General features: G+C 45.8%; 1 protein-coding gene across 1 annotated transcript in view; it reads left to right on the top strand.

The window, feature by feature from the left end:
- The window catches only part of BIRC6 (baculoviral IAP repeat containing 6), a 965,314-nt gene that overhangs the window by 668,045 nt on the left and 277,653 nt on the right, over positions 1 to 19,616 (top strand).

The following is a 19,616-nucleotide window of genomic DNA, read 5'->3' as shown; positions in this document are numbered from 1 at the left end:
TCAACGCCGCAAAATGGCGGCACCCAGCCCTGCCCGGTGCATCCTGGGATGCGCTGGGCGGGGCTACACAACATTTAAGGGAGTTCTCCTTTATATGGTGTGTAGCCCCGCCCAGCGCATCCCGGGTGCACTGGGCAGGGCTGGGCGCTGCCATTTTGCTGCGTCGAAGAGGAGGAAGGCAGGCTGCATCCCTCCTCCAACTAAGGTAGGGGGGCCGGGAGGGGGTTCGGGATTATTTTTACCAGGGATTCGGTGCCAGACAACTCTGGGAGTTGGGGTGGGCTGGAGGTCCGCCCACCCCTGTCGCTCGCTGGGAGGGACGGCTGACCGGTGGCGGCTACCGGACCACCAGGGAGTCGTTTTCTGGGGGGTTTCGGGGGGCTGAAGACCCACTGGATCTCCAGCCCTCCCTGAACATGGGGGGTGGGTGGGATCGTTGGGGGGACCGGAGGTCTGCCTGACCTCCAGCCCCCGTTGCTCGGGGCAGGGGTAGTCAGGGCCTGGTGGTACCATGGACCTCCAGCCCCTGAGTTTGACAGGTTTGGGATTTTGACAGCCCAGACCTGTCAAACAAGTGCGGCAGGATTGTGCTGAGCGCATGCTCGGCACAATTCGCTCGCACTTCTACCCCATGATCAGAAATAATTGCGCTGCTTAAATTTGCATGCATTATCTCTGATCATCGGTGCGGTAAAGCCCTGCACTGTTCCAGCGCTGTTTGGAACAGCGCAGAGCTTTTGATCATGAGGGTACTGGAGAGTGAGAGTGTACACGAAGCTTTAACGGAGCTGTAACAAAGCATTTTGATGGTTTGGAAAGATCATCACACTCAGTTTCATTTTATTATTAAAAGTCATTTGATGTTACTCTCAAAAGATGTCAATGGATGGATTTTACAGTTTAAGCACGGTCCCACAGGGCAGGTATGCCATGATTCTTCACTACCAGTTTGCAGTACGTATTGCAGCCCGTAGCATACTACACAGATTAGTCACTAGATGTGGAATCACTAGGAGCTAGCCCATCAGAGAAAAAGGTTTGTAAGTATGGAGGAGAGGAGGAAGTATGGTGTCTAAAGGGAATGAGACTTGTATACCGCCTTTCTGTGATTTTTCCAACTAAATTCAAAGCGGTTTACATATTATATACAGGTACTTATTTGTACCTGGGACAATGGAGTGTTAAGTGACTTGCCCAGAGTCACAAGGAGTTGCAGAGGGAATCGAACCCAGTTCCCCAGGATCAGAGTCTGCTGCACTAACCACTAGGCTACTCCTCCATGAAACATGCCTCAAGGGTTAATTACAAATCCTCTGTGCACACATTTGTGTCTGTGGCCAAGAGAGTAAAGAAGGGGGGGGTAGGCAGTTTGAATGGAGCAATTCTCTAACTGGTATGTCTGTGTACATTTCTTTGCTGCAGAAGGTGGAACTGCTTCCCCATAGAAATAACATAACAGTTATTCCATATCATCAAGCTGATCAATCCATAGACTGGTGGGTTGTGTCCATCTACCAGCAGGTGGAGATAGAGAGCAAACTTTTGCCTCCCTATATGTGGTCATGTGCTGCCGGAAACTCCTCAGTATGTTCTCTATCTCAGCAGGTGGTGGTCACACACAGCAGCAGCTCTGGCTAGGCCTCCAAGCCTAATCCTTAGGTTTTGTTGAGGCCTGGGGTTGAGGGCTCTTTTGAGCAAGTGCAAACCTGGTGGTGCCAGGTCCCTCCTTTTCTCCCCCCTCCCGCTGGCTCCGTTTAAAAAAAAAAAAAAAAAATTTTAAACGTCTTTAAAGGCGTTTTATTCGACGTTTCTTTAAACGTTCATTGCAGCTACTCACTGGGACACCAGTTCGTTACAGCTCGGAGCGGCAAGCAGGTAATTTTACCTTTTTATAGCGGGCAGGGGGTTCCCCGATTCTTCTCCTCGTGGCATATGGCGTCGGAGGGCGAGGGCGCAAAGGGTCGCTCCCCGGATCGCTGGAGCGCTTCTAGAGGGGATGCGGGGGTTTTACAACCTGATTCGCCCTTGATGGGTGACAGTTTAGTGACCGATGAATGTCCCGGTCGTTCCTCCGGCGTGGCGGTTTTTTCCCGCCATAAACGCCCATCCCCCGCTCCTCGCCTCCGCCATCTTGGCCGGCCACGCGGCTCAGACTGCTTCTTCGTGGGCCGCCCTTGAGGTTGGAGACATTAATGCCATGAACGCCCTTAATTTGGGCGACGGCACAAGCGGCTAAAGTTAAGCGCCGTTCTTCCCGCGCGGCTCCTTCGCGGAGTTTCGCGCCGGACGCCATTTTGGATGCGCAGCATGTCTCTCCCCCGCTATTGCGAGCGCCGGTTGAGAGTGCGTCTAGGGCTGTTGCCCAGGCTGCGGAAGTGCACAGTCTGGGGGGTTTCTCCCCCGAGTTTGTTTTGCTGCTGCATCAGGCTTTCCTCATGCAAAACGCTGCCCCTGCTCCCTCTTCTGATAAAGAGGTTGAGGTTCCCAGAGGTAAACGCCCTCGGGTTGATTTCCAGGCCTTGGAGGACTTTGTCTCCTCCGATGTAGATGAGGGCAGCGTGTCTGAGGTCTCCCAACGGTCCTTTGCGGATTCCTTGGAGGAGATAGATCCCCGCTCGGATGGAGCAGATGACCCCTCTGCAGCGCGGCTTTTTAGCCCAGAGGATTTGCCCAACCTGTTTTTACAGGCCATGGACACTTTGAAGATTTCCTCTCCGGAGGACGTCTCTCCCTCAGCCCCTGTTGGCTCTGCCATTATGCTGGGGACGAAGCGCCCGCCTAGATCCTTCCACGTGCATGATGCCATGCACACCTTAATTGCGGCTCAATGGGATGTCCCGGAAACGAGCCTTAAAGTGGCTAGGGCTATGTCCCGCCTCTATCCTTTGGCTGTGAGTGAACGTGAGGCCTATCTGTGGCCTACCGTGGATTCTTTAATCACTGCGGTGACTAAGAAAACGGCGTTGCCGGTGGAAGGTGGCACGGCCCTAAAGGACGCCCAAGACAGAAGATTGGAGGCGGCCTTAAGGTCGTCCTTTGAGGCAGCTGCTTTAAGTTTGCAGGCCTCAGTTTGCGGCTCCTATGTGGCCAGGGCGTGCCTGACTATGGTGCAGCGGGCTTCCCCCTCGGATCTTTCCTTGAGGGCTGATTGGCCGGCCCTGGAATCGGGCTTAGCCTATTTGGCAGACTTGCTGTATGATGTCTTGAGAGCCTCAGCTAAAGGCATGGCTCAGACAGTCTCTGCGCGGCGGTGGCTTTGGCTGAAACATTGGTCTGCTGACCACGCCTCTAAATCCCGCCTGGCTAGATTGCCTTTTAAAGGCAAGCTGCTCTTTGGGGTCGAGCTGGACAAAATCGTGACCGATCTCGGCACGTCTAAGGGCAAGAAATTACCAGAGGTCAGGGCTCGGGCTAGTACTCGTCCCGGTACCTCCAGAGGACGGTTGCTGGAAGCCCGTCGGTACCGCCCGGGCAAGTCGGGTTCCTCTACCCCCTCTTCCTTCAAGAGGAATTTCTCCCCCAGCAGCATTCCTTTCGCAGAGACCGCCGTCCCGGAGGTGCTCCCTCCGGTCCTCCCCCAGGGTCTCGTACCCAATGACGGGGCCTTGGTCCACGCCCCAGTGCAGATTGGAGGACGGCTGTCCTCGTTTCTGGGCGAGTGGACCACTATAACTTCAGACGCGTGGGTGCTGGAAGTCATCAGAGACGGCTACAAGCTAGAGTTCTGCCAACCCTTAAGAGACGGGTTTGTACTCTCTCCCTGCAAGTCTCCGGTCAAGCTGTGGCAGTGCAGCAGACCTTGGACAACCTGATCCGCCTGGGTGCGGTCGTTCCGGTGCCAAAAAATCAGATTGGCAAGGGACGTTACTCCATTTACTTTGTGATTCCAAAGAAAGGAGGTTCTGTCCGGCCTATCCTCGACCTCAAAGGGGTCAATCGGGCCTGGAAAGTGAGGCACTTTCGCATGGAGACTCTCCGCTCTGTTATAGCGGCAGTGAAGGCAGGAGAGTTCTTGGCTTCCTTGGACATCAGGGAAGCGTACCTGCATATTCCCATCTGGCCTCCTCTCCAACGCTTTCTGCGTTTTACAGTCCTGAGACGACACTTCCAGTTCAGAGCCCTCCCTTTCGGGTTGGCTACTGCTCCGCGGACCTTTTCCAAAGTAATGGGGGTCATAGCGGCCTTCCTGCTAAAGGAAGGAGTACAAGTCCATCCTTATCTGGACGACTGGTTGATCCGAGCCCCCTCTTATGCAGAGTGCGGCAAAGCTATGGACCGGGTAGTTGCTCTTGTGAGCTCCCTGGGATGGATCATCAACTGGAAGAAGAGCCAGCTGCGCCCGACTCAGTCCCTGGAGTATCTGGGAGTTCGATTCGACACCCAAGTGGGCAGAGTGTTCCTGCCAGACAATCGGATTGTCAAGCTTCAGGCTCAGGTGGACTAGTTCCTAGTAGCCTCTCCTATTCGGGCTTGGGACTACGTGCAGCTGTTGGGCTCTATGACGGCCACGATGGAAGTAGTGCCCTGGGCCAGGGCTCATATGAGACCACTACAGCTATCTCTGCTGCTGCGCTGGACTCCGATGTCGGAGGATTATGCTGTGCGCCTTCCCATGGACCCAGCAGTGCGCAAGGCGCTGAGCTGGTGGACGCAGACAGACAAGTTGTCTGCAGGATTGCCTCTGGTGACCCCGGAGTGGATTGTCGTCACGACAGACGCCTCTTTGATGGGCTGGGGAGCCCACTGCTTGGGAAGGACAGCGCAGGGGCTCTAGTCTCCTGCAGAGGCAAGTGGTCTATCAACCTCCTGGAACTCAGAGCCATTCGGTTGGTGTTATTGGAGTTCATCCCGGTACTGGTGTTGTAGCCTGTACGGGTCCTGTCGGACAATGCCACGGCTGTGGCCTATATCAACCGCCAGGGAGGTACCAAGAGCGCCCCTCTAGCCAAGGAGGCTATGAGTCTTTGCCAGTGGGCGGAAAGCGAACCTGGAGCAGCTTTCAGCGGCCCACATTGCCGGAGTCATGAATGTCAAGGCGGACTTTCTCAGTCGCCATACCTTGGAGCCCGGAGAGTGGCAACTATCTGCTCAGGCGTTCTTGGACATCACGAAGTGCTGGGGCCAGCCGAGCCTAGATCTGATGGCGTCATCGGCCAATTGCCAAGTGCCGCGCTTTTTCAGCAGAGGACGGGACCCTCGATCCCTGGGAGTAGATGCTCTTCTCCAACAGTGGCCGACACAAGAGCTCCTCTATGTGTTCCCGCCCTGGCCCATGTTGGGCAGGGTGCTAGACCGGGTGGCAAAGCATCCCGGCAGGGTAATCCTGGTGGGTCCGGATTGGCCCAGACGTCCCTGGTATGCGGACTTGATCAGGCTCTCAGTCGACGATCCTCTGCGGCTGTCAGTGGAGCAGGGCCGGTTACATCAGGGTCCCGTGGTGATGGAGGATCCCTCTCCCTTTGGTCTTACGGCCTGGCTATTGAGCGGCAGCGTCTGAGGAAGAAGGGCTTCTCAGACAAGGTCATCGCCACTATGCTGAGAGCGAGGAAACGCTCTACTTCTACTGCTTACGCCAGGGTTTGGCGTATCTTTGCAGCATGGTGTGAAGCAGGCTCACTTTCTCCCTTCACTGCTCCAATTTCTTCAGTGTTGGCGTTCCTGCAAGAAGGTCTGGAGAAAGGCCTGTCGCTCAGTTCCCTTAAAGTCCAGGTAGCGGCTCTGGCTTGCTTCAGGGGCCGCCTGAAGGGTGCTTCCCTGGCTTCGCAGCCAGATGTGGTGCGCTTTCTCAAGGGAGTTAATCACCTGCGCCCTCCTCTGCACTCAGTGGTGCCTGCGTGGAATCTCAACCTGGTGCTAAGAGCATTGCAGAAGCCGCCTTTTGAACCCTTGTCGAGGGCATCTCTGAAAGACCTGACGTTGAAAGCAGTCTTTTTGGTGGCTATCACTTCAGCCAGAAGAGTTTCCGAGCTCCAGGCGCTCTCATGTCGAGAGCCTTTTCTGCAGTTCACTGAGGCAGGAGTGACTATTCGCACAGTGCCTTCCTTCCTGCCCAAGATTGTTTCTCGCTTCCATGTGAATCAGCAGCTCTGTCTCCCTTCCTTTCGTAGGGAGGACTACCCAGAGGAGTACTCTGCTCTTAAATATCTGGATGTGAGACGAGTCATCTTCAGATACTTGGAAGTGACCAATGATTTCCGGAAATCGGATCATCTGTTTGTCCTGTTTGCAGGTCCTCGTAAGGGTCTGCAGGCTGCTAAGCCTACAGTGGCAAGATGGGTCAAGGAAGCCATTGCAGCGGCTTATGTGGCCGCGGGGAAGGTGCCGCCTATCCAGCTGAAGGCTCACTCCACGAGAGCTCAGGCGGCCTCGATGGCAGAGGCCGGATCCGTCTCCTTGGAAGAGATATGCAAGGCGGCAACTTGGGCTTCGGCTCATACATTCTCCAAGCATTACCGTTTGACTGTGGCTGCACGGGCGGAGGCCCGGTTTGGAGCTTCAGTGTTGAGGTCAGGGATTTCAATGTCCCGCCCTGGGTGAGTACTGCTTCGGTACATCCCACCAGTCTATGGATTGATCAGCTTGATGATATGGAAGGTAAAATTATGTATAATCATACCTGATAATTTTCTTTCCATTAATCATAGCTGATCAATCCATAGCCCCTCCCAGATATCTGTTCTGTTTTTATTCTGGTTGCATTTCAGGTTCAAGTTTAGTCTTCAGTTATTTCAGAAAGACTTCGTGTTCAAGTTCTTTCACTTGGATTCTTCAAGAGTTGAGACGAGTTTGTGTTACAGTGAGCTGCTGCATTCCTCTCCCCTCCGTTTTACGGGGCTGGATTGAGACATAAATTCTGCCGGCACTCCCTCCCGCTTCGTGCGGCTGTAGGGCAGCTTTGTACCCCTCCCGCTTCGGCGGTGTTAGGGTCAGTCAGCTCCTCCCGCGGTTGCGGTTGCAGGATAAGCCAGATCCCCCCGCATCGGCGGGTGTGGTGTCCCTCCCCCGCTCCGCGGGGATGAGCTGGACGGATTCCCCTCCCCCACTTGTGTGGGGATGAGCTGGGTTAATTCCCCTCCCCCGTTTCGGCGGTGGTGAGCTGGGCAGAGTGTCCCTTCGTGGGTGTAATTCTCTAAGTGCTGAGTCCTGCGGATGGAGCTTTGATATCGACATACTGAGGAGTTTCCGGCAGCACATGACCACATATAGGGAGGCAAAAGTTTGCTCTCTATCTCCACCTGCTGGTAGATGGACACAACCCACCAGTCTATGGATTGATCAGCTATGATTAATGGAAAGAAAATTATCAGGTATGATTATACATAATTTTACCTTCTTATTGCCCGCAATACCTCGCGGTTCGACGTGGGTTACAAAAGAAAAGTGACTGAACAATTCAGGAAATTCAATATTATACAAATAGCAAAATATATCTATAACAATCAAGTCTTATTAAAACTCTGAAACAAATATGTCTTTACATTCATTTTGGACGTTTGTTAACTTGAAGCTTGCGTTATTAAAAGAGAAATATCTTTTCCCAATTTAGCAGCTTGATAAGCTAATAAAGAATCATTCATTTTCTTCTGAGATTTACCCTTTAAATATGAGAAGGAAAACAAAATTTTTAAACGAACATTACACTCTGGATTTGATAGAACAAAACAATTTACCAAATATGAAGGCGCTAACCCATACAATACGTTGGGCCATTTTTTTGCAGACCTTATTTCTCTGGAACCCTTGGACCAATCTGACTCACTTTCAAACTCACTTCACCTAGTTTTCCCCTGTGCCAGACTTGTTCCTGTTCCATTACGTTTTCAGTGTGTGTTTCTTCCACATGACAGACAGACCTACTCAACATCTCTTTCCAACATCCATTAGATTGAAAAGAATAAAACAATTTAAAAATGTGTTCACTGCAATTAAGGAAACTCTGTATTTCTTTATTTTGGGGGATTTTTTTGCCACCTCTGCCTCAAAGATGCTTCATGCATCCAGGCAATTTACCTCTGCTGCCATAGAAAATAAAACAGCTCAAGAATAGGTGGGCTACAGTAGGCTCAGGTAGATTGTGACCTGTGATATAGGGTCAGCAGTTAGAAGGGTGCATTCTTCTATAAAATTATTTTATTGTACTGAAATATGCTGTGGAGCCAGAGATGAAGGGAGTAACTTGGTACAGAAGACATCCTCAATGCACTGGGAAAACAGCTCAAAATTAAAAATTCTTACTGGTAGGGGTAAAGAGCAGCCCCACTTCATGGGAAAAGCAATGTCTTTCCATTTACCCAAAAGGTAGAGTTGCAGCATAAGATTTCATCCCAGACTTGATTATACAAAGAACGTCCTGCACCTTTTTACCAAAAATCTGTCCCTATAGCCCCTCCTACTGTATATAGATGATCCAAAGAGTTAAACTGAGAGAATAAAGGAGGCAGTGGTAGGTCTAGTGGAACAACCTGTACATCAGCTCCTTAACTTTTATTTCATATTAATATAGTGTAGATCTCATCCCCAAACCCTTGCCAATCTGTGGAATCTAAATCAAGACCCAAATCCCGGTTCCACTTGTGGATCAGGACCTCACTAGTCTCACTATATCAGAGCCTCCCACCCTAGGATAAGAATAGTGTCTAGTAATAGAATATACTATTGAGGTCTTGTGTGAGCACCTTCTTAGTTATATTCCAAGGACATAAATTACCCAGTTGACCACCTGCAGAGATAGGTACTAACAAAGTACTTATACTTCGTTACAGTACTTAAGTACAATTGGCAGTACTTTTACTTGTAACAAGTATCATTTTTTGTGTTGCCATACTTTTTACATGTTAAATAAGGTGACACTGTTATATTGGACTAAATATATATATATATATATATATATATATATATATATACACACAGTGCACTCCATTTAAGTGCATGTCGGATAAGCGCATGCTGTTTAACTGCGTGCTGTACTTTTTGGCACCATCAATTTCTATGGGGGCAAACTTCGGTTTAGCACACCGCTGATAAGTGCAAGATTCACTTATATGCATGGTTTAAGACCGCTCCTCTGCAGGAAAGACTCCACATAAGCACGCGCATGGAATATGGAAGCCGATTGGTGCGTGACAACCGAGATTTCAAATTTACCGCCTCTTTAACTGCCCCAGGCAGATTAGGGGAAAGAATGTTGTTGGAGCATGCACCGGGGTCATCGCGGCGGCGGATCTGTAAGACTTTAACACCGGCTGAATGAATAGAAGTTCTTAAAAAATTAGAAAACAAAGAAAGTCAAATATCTATTGCTAAAGAATATGGTGTCAATCCCAGTCAAATTTCACGTGTCTTGAAACAGAAAGACCAGCTTCTGGAAGACTGGCAAAACAATACAAATCCACAACGGAAACGAAAACGGGCAGGAAAAGCTGAGGATGTAGAAGATGCTCTTCTTTGGTGGTTTTCTCGAGTCAGGAGCAGACAGTTTCCTGTCAGTGGTCCACTGCTTATGGAGAAAGCTAACCAGCTAGCTGAAAGTCTTGGACTAACTGAATTCAAAGCCACTGTTGGATGGTTGGAAAGATGGAAGGAGAGGAACAACATAAAATTCAAGAAACAGCATGGTGAGAAACAAGATGTTGATGACTTTGGTGCTGAAAATTGGGTTGTTTCAGTTCTTCCTACCATCTCGAACGAGTTTGCATCTCGTGACATTTTCAATGCTGATGAAAATGGTCTCTAATGGCGAGCGATTCCTGATGGAACACTTGCATTCAAACATGCCGAAACTACTGGAGGTAAAACATCTAAGGACCGACTGGCTATCCTCCTTTGCTGCAATATGGATGGGAGTGAGAAGTTGGAACCCCTCGTCATTGGAAAGAACAAACAGCTCCGTTGCTTCAAGAAAGTTAAGCGACTTCCTGTGCCATACGAGGCTAACGCAAATTCGTGGATGACTGGATAAATTTGGAAGCAGTGGCTAAAGAAGTTAGACTCTAGAATGCAGGCACAAAAGCGTCAGATTTTGCTGCTTTGTGATAATTGTGCTGCACACAGGGATTATGTCAGGCTGTCTAACGTCAAGGTTGTCTTCCTGCCACCAAACACTACCTCTCTGATCCAACCTCTGGATCAGGCATAATAGCCAATTTCGAACAACATTATCGGGCTCTTGTGCTACGTCGTCTGATGAGCGTTATGGATGACCAGGCTGGGAAGGATAAACGTGCTGTTGAACTGGCTCGTAATCTATCACTGTTGAATTCCCTACATATGCAGAAAGAAGCCTGGAATCATGTTACACAGGCAACCATTGTGAACTGCTACAAGCGGGCAAGCTTTGTTAAGGATATGGAGAGGGACGAAACAGGTGCAGCTGTTGCAAACACGTCAGATGAAGAGGTTATTGATGTCCCAGCCGATTTAACTGAAAAGGAGTTCCATCGCTACGTAGCTGTTGATTACGATCTACAAACAGCTGATGACAACACTGATGTCGAGATATGCTCCTACACGTAGGCAACAACGGCTGATGATGGAACAGATGAAGAAATGAGCAGCGAGGCACATGCTGATGAAATTCAACAACCTCCTCCTGTCCCTTTAGCAAGAACGCTGGAGAGTCTCAACATCGTGCAGGCCTATCTGGAGGCCACTGGATGTCAGTGCTGTGACAGTTTTTACCATCTGGCAGACGTAGTCTATGGGACTCACAGACCCAAGAGTGTACAGAGGACTATAACTGATTACTTCAAGTAAGCCGAGTGTCCGTTAACTGAGACTGTATACTGTATGTATAATAATAAACCGTACTGTACATGTGTTTATCAGATTTCAAGCTTTTTTGGGTCACAACGGTTAAGTGCATGCTCTGGTTAACTGCATTCATTTCTTTGGTCCCAGACCCTTGCACGTAGGCAGAGAAGAATCAGGGCAAGCAGTCCACTTCACATAAGGGGTCCCAAATGCGAAAATAAGCCAGCAATTGTCCGCTATGCAAAGCTGTTAATTTGGACATCAAATGAATGTGGGCCAATTTCCGTAGAATCACGGCAAGTCCAGTAGGTTGCTTTCAGGCCGCAGCAAGCACCAGTTTACTTGCTACAAACACATAGGTAACTAAATGATGGGTGGCCGCTTTCATCCCTTGTGGCTTAAAGTGCAGGAGACAGTAGTCCATTTTCAAGGAGTATGAAGTCTTCGTAAGGCTAACAACCAATTTCAGGACAGTAGTCCAAAATTCTTGGGCCCAAGGACAGGTCCATCATATACGACACATATCTCCCACTGAACCACATTTTCTCCAGCACAAAGGGGACCCCAAATGAAATATAGCAGCTAAACGCTTAGTAACATAGTAGATGACGGCAGAAAAAGACCTGCATGGTCCATCCAGTCTGCCCAACAAGATAAACTCGTATGTGTATACCTTACCTTGATTTGTACCTGCCTTTTTCAGGGCACAGACCGTACAAGTCTGCCCAGCAGTATTTCCCGCCTCCCAACAACCAGTCCCGCCTCCCATCACTGGCTCTGGCACAGACCGTATAAGTCTGCCCTCCACTATCCTCGCCTCCCAACCACAAACCCCTCTTCCCCCACCTGCTCCGCCATCCAATTTCGGCTAAGCTTCTGAGGATCCATTCCTACTGCACAGGATTCCTTTATGCATATCCCACACATGTTTGAATTCCGTTACCGTTTTCATCTCCACCACCTCCCGCGAGAGGGCATTCCAGGCATCCACCACCCTCTCTGTGAAAAAATACTTCCTGACATCTTTCCTGAGTCTGCTCCCCTTCAATCTCATTTCATGTCCTCTCGTTCTACCGCCTTCCCATCTCCAGAAAAGATTTGTTTGCGAATTAATACCTTTCAAGTATCATATCACCCCTGTTCCTCCTTTCCTCCAGGGTATACCAGCTATACAGCATTTTATACCCATTCTCCATTAATGTACTTGAGACAGAAATCCTAAGTAATGACCGAAAAACCTGCTCCCACTTTAAAAGATAGTTCATAATCGGTTTAACGTAAGATCAATATATCTAGTTCTCTTAGGGATCTGTATTGCTTAAATTATCCCGACTCACATGCAAATACATTGAAACAAAATTTTGGGGGTAGGGTGAAGAAACATATGGAAGATCACTTTTTCATCAGCACTCCTGCTTCATCTCTATGTTTAACTGCAGAGCCGTGTTAGAACTTGCTGACCAACAAATATTTTAAAGCAGCATTCCACAAGAATTGCCCTATGTCACCATCTTCTGTGGTGTCAAGGTGTGAGGGAAGTGAGATATCAATGCACCTTGCCTGGGGTATTAAAAGAATAAATGTAGATCTTCCCACCAGAGTTGATTTTGAAGCTAGCTGGGTAGAGAAATGCGTAATATATTTCCTTCAGTATATCCTTGCCGACTCTTGCACTGATGTAAGAATCTCTGAAATATGTAGATGCACAGGCTTTAAAACATGAACTCTTCCTTTCGCTTCACTGCCTTCGTTATGAACTCTTGTCTCCAAAGTTGTGCATATGCAACAGGGGGGACCGCAGCCACCCCTCTGGACTCATGCTCTGTTTATTTTTCAATCTGTTATTTTTACAGTTCAGGACCAGCAGCACTGGGAGCTATGCGGATATGAATTCTGACATATTGGAGTCCTCTGCTTTGTGGGAGAGGCCTACCACTTTCAGGTTCTCTTGGTCTCTCCTCTCTCTTATCCAACAATTGGCACCACCATTCTAACTGATTGATGAGAGCATCCTCTAAACCACTGATATGGCCCTCTGCCTTCTGAGCCACTCATTGTGCTCTTTAATCGAGAAGACCAGCCGCACCACTTTATCCACTCCTTGTGCTCCTTAACTGAGAAAAACAGCTATACCACTTTATCACAATATCCAACTTCATGTTCAAGCTTTTAGTAATTTTTCTTCTGAAATGTGATAGCCTTAGGGTAAGCTGGTCAGAAGATCTAAATCTTCCCAAGTCTCTATTTCCTCTGCTAGGCCCTCCTCAGAGACCACCTAGTGCACTGTGATCTTTGCAGCCCTAAATTTGTTTGAGACTTCTGTCATTCCAGTTCCTTCCTTCCATTATTTAGGTATTATTTCAGATTCTCTTTTAACATTTTCACTACAGATTTCTAATGTATGTGAAACTGGCTTCTTTGTCTTTAGGCAGTTGCATTTAGTTATAAAATATTTTGATCATAATGCATTTCATTCACTAATTTGTCATTACTAATTTCTAGATTGGATTATTGCAATAGTATTTATCTAGGTTCCCCATGCTATGTGCTCAAACATCTTCAGACGTTACAAACACTGCTATCAGCTTACTTTCTCATGCTGAGGAATCTGACCTTGTCTTCCTACTATTCCAGCAATATCACTGACTTCCCATTGGTCAAAGAATTATTCATAAGCTTTTAACTCTCACCTTTAAAGCTTTTTGGATGGGCTTTCCGCAAAATCCTATCTAATCTTAAATTCCTTATTCACCTATTCGTTTGCTTCGATCCTTAAGTTGGTCCTTTCCAACCCTAAACAAGCCATTCTTGAATCTACTAGTCATTGTGCATTTTATTTTGCTGCTCTTTTCTATTGGAACATTCTCCCTCGCGAAAAGTAGTGTCAAATCCTTATTTTAAAAAATTGAAATTGGCCATAAAGACTTTGCTGTTTTGCCAGGCCTTTTATACTTCATAGGGTGTTTGCTCCAGAAGGATCAATTTTTTCCTCCCTTACTCAACTATTCCCTGTCCGCTTCCCCATGACAAAGCTCTTTTCCCCTTTCCACAACCCCCCCCCCCCCCCCCCCCAACCTTCTTGCTGTATTACTCTTGCCTTGTGGAATGAATATGGATACTTTCCTGTTAATTTATTGCAGTTCCTTTCTTCTTTTCTAATTATTTTTATTGTACACCGCCTAGATGTACCCATTAGTTTTAGGTGGTATATCAATATTTTCTTTATTTTTATTAGCCTTTTCTGCCCACATTTGTAGGGGTAAATCTCTTGGTTCCTGTCTTGGACAAAACTTTATATGGTTGACTGCCAAAACAGATTTAAAACATATATTTGGGGAGGAGCTTGCACTGGTGTCATTCAGAGATGGCTGCACTTGAGTGAAGCTCCGTGTAAGCCCCAATAAAAAGTAGCAAATATCAGGCATTTCCATTCACCAGAGGACAGCAGCTTCATTGGTACTTGTTGTTGAATGCCTGCGGCACCATTCGGGAATGTCTCAAATGTGCACGTCCAAAACTAAACATTAGTTTGCCGAAACAGAGAAGGACATGCAGGGAGAGTCATGTGATGTGACAGACCCTCCCACACACATGCCATCAAGTGAGGAAACCACTGCAGTATTATCTAAAGCAGATTTAAAGGTCATGCTATTGGAATTGAAATGTGCATTGAAGAAAGATGCATTGATCGAAATGCAGACCTTAAGGACCTCATCGCGGATTTTGGTGGGGGGGGGGGGGGGGATTGGAAGATATTAGCACGCAGGTGGAAGAGACTGAGTGTTAGAGCTTTTGAAAGAAGCTGGTTGCAAGAGGGATGCCATGGAGGCTACACTGGAGGTGGTTATGGAAAAGCTGGAGTATCTCGAAAACTGCTGCAAATGGAATAATATCCGCACCTGTGGCACTCCTGAGGCTCAGGGAATGAGAACTGCATTCTGATAGTCTAAGAGATCTGTACTCAGATTTTGCAGGTGGAAGTGGAGCCTGCATATCTTCCACACAAATGTACCTGAATCAGGCCCTTAGGGCCTTAACTTACATAGTAGATGACGTCAGAAAAAGACCTGCACGGTCCATCCAGTCTGCCCACCAAAAAAAACTCATATGTGCTACTTTTTGTGTATACCTTACCTTGATTTGTATCTGCCATTTTCAGGGCACAGACCGTAGAAGTCTGCCCAGCACGAGGCCCGCCTCCCACCACCGGCTCTGCCACCCAATCTCGGCTAAGCTTGTATCACATGAGGGTCTGTCCATGTTCTGCATGTCCCCACGCAATAACAATTCACACCTCAATCTTTACTCCACCAGCGAGTGGCTGCTTCGTGTGGCCTGCAAACTGGAGACAATTGGCTATAATAATGTGAAAATTGAATTGTTCCAGGATTTATCATCTACTACACTGCAAAAATATTACCACCTTATTCCAGTGGGAGAGGATCCGCTATAAATGGTTGCTTGCTTTTGGTCTTTCTTTTGGGATCCAAGGGAAGATCTATCATATTAAGACAGTACTAGAAGCCTATACGATTCTGTGCAGGGAAGGCTTGTGGAAGAATCCTGAGCCTCAGTCCACTCTGGAGAAGACCTTTGGGCTTTCTGCACTCCGCTGGAAGCATGTTCCAGAGCATAGCCAGTGCTTCTAGTGACCGGCATCAGAAAGCTCCAGAACATTTGTTATGCAACACTGAAAGTAGGCTGCTTTGAGATGGTGGTATTTGTGTATGTTCAGATTTATGTGTTACTTAACTATGCAATTGTAAAATCTGTGTTTTCTTTCAGTATAGGAATATAAGGAAGATGTTCCTATTGGAGGTGCTGTTGTCCTGTGGGTGGGTGGGTTGAGGCTGTTCCTGTGGTCTCTTGGGTGGTTGTGACATGCAAAACATAAGAAACTGTTATTTCTTGTTAAGGGGGTGCTGGAGGAAGGAGGGTTGGAGTTCAATGAGGGGTGGGGCAGGAAGTAGATGGATAGGGATTGGGGAATTTTTGGGTGGTTTTATGGGAGCTGAGATTGTGTTTGATTACTTTGCTAATCTTTATGTTCATCCCCACCAGCAATGGTTTCTCTATTTTACTGCACTTGTGGTGCTTTCTTTGTTAGGTACCCCATATGTTCTCTTGTTGTGGTCAAAAAACACACAAAGGAGTAGTCTTTGGATCAATGAATTCTTTCATAAGTTCTGTGTGTCTACAGATTGAGCAATGGCCACAGGGACGATGGCCATTGACTTCTGTTGTACTGATCTCTAATTCTGGTAATGTAGAAGGAATCAAAATGTCTTGTAGATTCCTATTTCTTTTGTTAGCAAAAATGACTCGCTTGTCTTTAAAACAAAGGTGATGTTCCAAAATATGCCAGTGCTTCTTAATGATATTTTGCATGTTGCCCAAAAGATGAGAAAATGTCAAGGTGCACAATAAATTGGGTACTGACATGTTGTTGAAGAACTAATAGTTTTGCACGTTCAGATGTGAGAGCTTTAGTATATCCCCTACGAACAGTTGACGATAGATGCCCTCTGTTCAAGAAACATGGTTGCATAGTAGCCCCCTGTCTCTGATACTCTTCAATATCTGTGCGTAGTCTTCTCAGGTGTAGAAATTGGAAATAGGGTAAATTTCTTTCAAAGATCTTTAATAAAAACTTTGATCCACAGACTGGCAAGAAATTTGTATTCAAACACACTTCTGACTGTAATACTACTTTTGTAATTTCTGTGATTATTTGTCCATGCAAGAAACTTTACATTGGAAAAATGAAACAGATTCTTAAAACTCGCATTATTGAGAATAGGAATTGTATTAATAGAAATGTTAAATCTGCCCCACTCACAGAGCACTAGTAATCTGCTCAGCATTCTACTGATGATGATCATTTTTTTTTTTTTTGCAATCAAAATAACCATGGCGCCGTGGGAATGCACAACAGAATTTAAACCGTGAAGAACAGAGGATGATTTATTATTTAATACCCTTCTGCCCTTCAGCTTAAACTCAGAGATTGATTACAGTGTATTCCTTTAAACCACGGTTATTTGACAAACTTTTTTGGGTTCTCCATGGTGTCTCTTTTTGGCTTCACTCTAAATGGCCAGTTTTTTTGTTCTTTGTTACTTTTTAGCTGTGTTTTTATCATCATATTTATTATGGTTCTCACATCAGTTTATTTTATTTTATTTTATTAGTTTACTTATCCCATTGTAATTTAGCAGATCAGATTCAGGTTCTGTTCGCTTTTTCTAGGTTTCTTAGTCATTCTCCTTTGCATCCACTCCGTTAAAATTGTTTTTTAGATTTGTCTCACTCAGCACTTAATTATTAAGCACTTGCTTTCACCCTTTTTTGCTCACATCACAATACACGCCGTTAGATATATTTTAGCAAACTCCAGATTTTTATCACATTTGTTTGTTATGCTCGTGCTTCTGTCTGGTTCACATTCTTCACTAATTTACTTTCACACAATTCCCCGGTACCGATATTCCCTTCTATTTGTTTACACAGCACTTTGTGGTATCTTATACACTACACGCTACGTCTCACCGCTCCTAATTTATTTTATTTATTTATTAGGATTTATTTACCGCCTTTTTCAAAAAATTCACTCAAGGCATTGTACAATAAGATCACTGTATAAGCTCAGGCAATATTTGATTTTTATATTGTGGTTTAGTTTTGACTCCACAGAGTATTATACAACACAAGTTCTACTTGTACAATTTCTTGGTTTCCTATATAGCTGTTCTAAGTATTTTCATTTTATTCTCAAATGCAAAATGTGACACTTCTATTTCAATTACAATTATTAGCCAATATGTTTAATCATACTTTTCCCATTGATCTATAAATGTGAATTGTATCATCACGTCTGTGACTGCTACATTTTAGTGTACTGTGCATGTCAAGGTATGTTTCACATTTCTCATATAGTACATGCAATGTGTCTCTAAACATAGTTTTTTATAGTTATTCATGCATATTTATTACACATTTCATTATTCTATGTGGTTTTTTTTTTAAAGTACTTATAGCCACTCATTTTTACAGTTATTTTTTTGCACACCATTCTTCATCATAGTTATGATTCACATTCACATTTTTATTACTGTGATTTATTTGTTTTATTACAGTTTTTATCATTACTGTACTGCATTTTTATTCATGTTATTTTATTCATTTTCTTTATTTTGTACTCATTTAGTATTCATATGTATATATTTTTTATATGCATTTATTTTTATCATCAGGGCTGCTGACGAGGTCATGCTAGCCGAAACACAGTCATGTCAAGTTCTTTGATTGTATGCTTGCAGTACTTAGAAAGCAGTTAAAAGATTTTTTACATCATTCAGCTTTGGCTTCTTCATCTTCTGTTTCCTCATTCCTTGTTGCTGCTCTTAGCGTGGGCATCATTGGTGCTTTGTCATTTGGTTGGGGCACTAATGGATCCCTTGACAGTATTGACATTGAATGTACAGCTTTACATCAACAGCATGCTCGAACTGCACTTGTGCAGGAGACCCATTTAAGTGATGTAGAGCCTGAAAAGTTGACTCAGGAGTGGGTGGGTAAGTGCCTCAGGCCCAGTCCATCGGAAGGCTGGGGTGGCCATTTCCATTGAAGAGCATTGGGTTCAACGTGATGTACAGGGCCGATGGGTTCTTTTACGTTTGCTCTCTTTAAGTTGCCCCTTATGTGTTTGTTTCTGTTTACGCCCCTAGTTTTATCCTCATTACATGCAGCAAGAATAAAACCAGGACTGGTTCAGATTTCTTCTGATGACCTGGAGGTTATGGCAGTTCATAAGCTTTTCAGATTCAGCGAAGGGCGACTAAAATGATAGCGGGGATGGGACGACTTCCCTATGAAGAAAGACTAAGGAGGCTAGGGCTATTCAGCTTGGAGAAGAGACAGCTGAGGGGAGACATGATAGAGGTATATAAAATAATGAGTGGAGTGGAACAGGTGGATGTGAAGCGTCTGTTCACGCTTTCCAAAAATACTAGGACTAGGGGGCATGCGATTAAACTACAGTGTAGTAAATTTAAAACAAATCGGAGAAAATGTTTCTTCACCCAACGTGTAATTAAACTCTGGAATTCATTGCCGGAAAATGTGGTGAAGGCGGTTAGCTTAGCAGAGTTTAAAAAGGGGTTGGACGGTTTCCTAAAGGACAAGTCCATAAACCGCTACTAAACGGACTTGGAAAAATCCAAAATCCCAGGAATAACATGTATAGAATGTTTGTACGTTTGGGAAGCTTGCCAGGTGCCCTTGGCCTGGATTGGCCGCTGTCGTGGACAAGATGCTGGGCTCGATGGACCCTTGGTCTTTTCCCAGTATGGCATTACTTATGTACTTATGACTATACAGGGTGAGGCAAAAAAAAGTAACCCCCTAGAGTTATTTTGTTTTCTCAGCAACCACTTAGAGTTTCAACGAGAAACTTTATGTGCTTAATTAGTCGTCATACTTGTATTACTATTAAATAACATTTAATTATCTTAAGCAATGTTGATGTTACTGACATTTTAACCTTACTACCTAGCTATTTTTGCAAGTTAAACACATTTGAGCTAAAACACAGTAAAATAACCTCATTCAAATGATACAATGAGGCATATTTTCAAAGCACTTAGCCTTCCAAACAGTGGCGTAGCCAGACTGCCAATTTTGGATGGGCCTGAACCCAAAGTGGGTGGGCACAAAATTTTCTCTCTACCCCCCTCCCCCAGCAAAATTTAGTCACGCTAATCAGATGCATTTGTCACACAGGGTAAAGTGCTGCTTTTCAGTGCATCAGATTTCAGAAAATTTATTTAATAGCCTAACACCCTTTTCAATGAGCTTTCAGAGGCCAA

The sequence above is a fragment of the Microcaecilia unicolor genome, chromosome 3 (assembly GCF_901765095.1).
Source record: "Microcaecilia unicolor chromosome 3, aMicUni1.1, whole genome shotgun sequence".
In the NCBI taxonomy this organism is placed as follows: Eukaryota; Metazoa; Chordata; class Amphibia; order Gymnophiona; family Siphonopidae; genus Microcaecilia; species Microcaecilia unicolor.
The sequence above is the reverse complement of the archived record's forward strand: the minus strand, read 5'-3'. Positions and strand labels throughout refer to the sequence as shown.